Source organism: Alligator sinensis, unplaced genomic scaffold (genome assembly GCF_000455745.1).
Source record: "Alligator sinensis unplaced genomic scaffold, ASM45574v1 scaffold219_1, whole genome shotgun sequence".
Lineage (NCBI taxonomy): Eukaryota > Metazoa > Chordata > Crocodylia > Alligatoridae > Alligator > Alligator sinensis.
The window spans coordinates 3,709,589-3,713,758 of NW_005841866.1; the positions used below are offsets into that span (position 1 = coordinate 3,709,589).

The 4,170-nt window shown below is 36.9% G+C and overlaps 2 protein-coding genes across 3 annotated transcripts in view; both read left to right on the forward strand.

Annotated features, from left to right (window-relative positions):
- The window catches only part of COMMD1 (copper metabolism domain containing 1), a 261,731-nt gene that overhangs the window by 233,992 nt on the left and 23,569 nt on the right, over positions 1 to 4,170 (forward strand). The window lies entirely within an intron of this gene.
- Positions 1 to 4,170, forward strand: part of B3GNT2 (UDP-GlcNAc:betaGal beta-1,3-N-acetylglucosaminyltransferase 2) — a 30,344-nt gene that overhangs the window by 260 nt on the left and 25,914 nt on the right. The gene's annotated exons all lie outside the window — the stretch shown is intronic.

Here is a 4,170-nt window from a genome sequence, read left to right on the forward strand (position 1 = left end):
TATGACCCCCTTTGCCTTCCCCTGCTCCCCCCCCTCCCCCCGCCTTCTATGATTTTAAGTCCCCTGAAGAAAACTTCCCTATTCATCCTGGTCCTTCTCCCTTCCCCTTCTAGAGGAAAAGAAACAAAAAAAAAACAAAAACCCCAAACCCTCCAGGTAGCTGTAAGCCCATCTTCCTTTTGCCTCTCCCTGCCGATTTGGTGCTTTTTATACAGTTTGATTTTCCACTTTACTGAGAAGTTTGTTTTCCTTACCCTCCCCCACCCCCTTGAGTGACAGATGCATACAATGGAGCAGAAAGCTGGCTAGGTATAGAGGGAGGAACAATAAAACTGATTACACGAGAGACCTGATCCCAACCCTGTTGAAATCAGGGGAAGGATTGGATCAGGCCCAAAGTACTATCAAATGCACCAGGTCAAAAAGAGAAATGACTGCTACTCTTTTCCATCTCAGTTGATCAAGAGATGATTTTTCCACCAGTAACTGCTGGTAGAGTTTGACTGTTTAAAATCATGAGTGTTCCTTTTAATGGCAATAATTTATGAGTTACACCAGGGAAGAATTCATCTTTTAACATTATACTTACCGACGAGGATGCCTGAAACTACTGCTAGGAGGCTGTTTCTGTGTAGGCAAGTCTTAATTTTGTGAAGGGGGCTTTTCTCCCTTTTTTTAGATGTCTACATAATCTCTCTCTGTATGGTTTTCCTATTTAAGTTTAATTGCAGAGATGAGTGGGTTATACAGTGGAGCATACATTTTAGTAATGAAACTTTGAATGGAACTCTCAGCAATTTACTGAAAATGTGTGTTCCAGAGACATGTACAGTAAGGTGGGGATAGGTGATTTGTTGGACGTTGTATAACAGATGAGTGGTATAGATAGGAATAGATCCAAGGTCTCTGATACCTAGTCTAGTGCCTTTTCCAGTAGATGACACTCCTTTTGATGCTGAAAGGACTGGCAGCTGCAAAAGGATTTTCAGTGCCCTTGTCTTCCTGTTTTGCCTATGGCATGCTAGGGTGTTTCTGATGCTTTCAGACTCTGTGCTTGGTAGTTGGGGGAGAGGGTGGTTGTTGTGCAGTTTTGTTTTGAATAAGCAAAATGGACACTTGTATAGGATGGTTTAGACACCCTTGAATAATAGCAGATGTAACGTTCTTTTGCTTACCTGATGATTGGTGTTGGTAGCATTTATTACAGGAGCATGAAGATGAGCAGTGACTCTTAGGTTAAAGTTTAGGAGTTGGAGTATGGATAGGATGAACTGGGAGAATGTATGTATGCTGCCCATGTTTAGCTTGCTGCATGAGTAAGTCCACTGAGCATTAGAAATTGCAGTGGATCCTTCTGAGGATCCTTCTCTCTGTGGGTTGCTAGGCACTGGCGTTTTGCTTAAAATCATGTGTTTTATTACCTGCTAGTGCAACCCTGCTGGTTATAAAACTATTTCAGACCATCTGACAGTATCTTTAACACCAAGCCTGGCTACCTCTGAGCTGAACAGTATCTGGGTTTTTTTTCTTTTACCTTTGAGTCACAAAACAATCTGTACTTCTGCTCCCACTGGTGGAGACTGAGAGCTGCAAGATGTTAAGGCTTGCAAGGCCAATGTTCTGAGTGTTATAGAAGTCTTCTGTCTCTTTTGAGTAGAGACTGTAGTGTAGTGTTTATTATGTAGACTTGGCTGAGATTTTTGTATTCATGCCAGCCTAGACTTAAACTACAGGAGAGCACTCTAGCCACAAAGATACTCAGCTAGATAGCTGTGGACTCTAACACCCTTTTTTTCAATCTATATTTAATTTCAGACTCTTCTTGCCAGCCTTTTTTTCTTAAAAATTGAAATCCTTTATTTTCTTCAAGATGCGATTTTTAAATTGTCACATTGTTAGTAGTTGTAAAAAGCATTTTGGGAAACCATTTGCTTTTACGAAACTGAAATAGAGCATAACACCATATTCCAAACAGTGCCTCCATTACAATTTTAATGGGAAGTGATTGAACAAGCAAAAAGGAACAGAAATATAGGGATGAAATGAGCTTGATCCATAACTTCATTTTACTGATTTCAATTCTATCTAGTGTTATGTTAAGCTTTTGATAGTTTACTATTCCTTTATCCCCCTCAGCCCAAATATGCAGAGAAACACCAACTGTTGACCTCAAATAACTTGAGGAACATGAAATGTACTGTCAGATCTGCAGAGAACGGTATGATATTAAAAATCCTGAGGGTTGAGATGGCCAGAATGGGTCTTGTTTTCCTTTTTTATTCTTAAAACACCTTACCCTTACACAGATGATTAAACAATTTTCATTTATTTTCATTGTAAAATGGGTTAACAAATGTGAGGAGTAAGCCCATCTGTAGACCTTTTTAAATATGAAATCAGTGTTGTGGTTATAGGAATGTTTTTGGTTGGTTATTGTAACTTATAACCCACTAAAACTTGAAACTAATGTGTTTCTCTTTTTTTCTTTTTATGTTTTCCTTGCTGTTTTATATGAATGTCTGATATAGTAAATCATTACACAGAAGTAATTGAAACAGACTTGGAAAGTGTTTCTATTAACCCTTCAACTGTTAGTGCCTATGTGAAGATAATCCTTTGAAAAAGCTCCTCTAATTTATGAAGAAGCTAGGGTCATTGTGTCTTGTATGTAAGCAGTTGTTCAGTATTTTTTTTGCTATTTTCTTCAGGGTTTTTTTAGGTTTTAATACAAAATTGGAAAGAAAAAATATAAAGTAATTACTTAATCTGCCTATAAGTTTTATATATGCTTGTTATAGTGGGGTCAGATTTCTTTGTGTATACAGGTATTATTTTTTTATCTCTGGCTCCTCTCCTTGATTTCATAATGCAATTTCTATTTGTCTAAAAGAAAAGCAGTGGCAGTAATTTGAAGGATAAGGAAGAGAATGGTACTTGAAAATACGAAGAACTCTTCTAATTTCAGCTTGAAACTGAAAAGTCACTAATTCCATTCTGGAGAATACATATCTAAATGGATGCAAGGTTCCCCTTTCATAGAAAAGTTTTAAAGAGATGTTGGGCCCAGTCCTGTACCCATTGGGTTATAGTAGCTTTTCTGTTGATTTCAGAGAGTGCAAGGTTGGGCAAATTGGGTTTAAAAGATGCATGTAAACTTCCACAAGCTTCCAGGTTCTGTATAATGGTGTGAAAGGACTGAATCATTAAAATGCATTATGGTGGATGGTGCAAAAGAATGATTGAATAGAAACCTCATGAGAAGCAATTAGCATTTAAATAAAAAAAAAAAAAAAGTCCCAGGGTGCAATGGGTGTGGGGTGTGCAATTTGTTTTAAGCAAAGGGAGAATTGATGAAATAATTTCATCAGTAGCTGGTTGGGGGAAACATTTTAGAAAAATACTGTTCTTAATACCTTAACAGTTAGAACCTGTTGAATTGCAGTTCAGAGGTGGGGAAAAAATCACCTTATTCTAGATTATTTTGATCATACTTACATGAAAACTGGTTTATTAATAGTGATTCCATCACACTAGCAAAGTAATTTATTCTTTGACCTCTGAAGGTAGATTGATTTTTAAATCAGCAAGTAGGACATCTTAATTTAAACTGTTGATCACCCCCCCCCCAATATTTTTGATATAACCACTTACATTTGCATAGCCTTTTTATACTAAAATTGGTATTTTATGCTAGCCAAGATCTGATGCATTCTATCTATGCACATTTTAGCAGTTCTATTGCTTAACATACATTTAATCAGACCTGAAGTTTTTATTGTGTTAGAAAATGGTGAGTAAAGTATGTCCTTCATTACCAGATACCTTTTGACCTTGTCCAATTTGCATTTAGGTAGAAATTAGAGTACAAAGTGTACAATTTTAAAATAGTTAAAGCTGCATAAAATATATGAGAAACAAATCAGTTTTGATGCAAAAAAAATTATTATTAATGAACTGATGGGTTGTTTCTGGTCATCCTGGTCAAGGTTTTCAGTGGTATTTAAGGGCCTAGTGAGATTTTCCAAGTAGGCTAAGTCAGGGTGGATTTGATTTAAATCACTGGTCAGGAAGCCTTAATTTAATCATTACACTTTTTGTAGAAAACATTTTGTTGTTTGGTCCTCTACTAGCGAATTGCCTGTCAAGAATGATTGATTGTTGGGGGGGGGG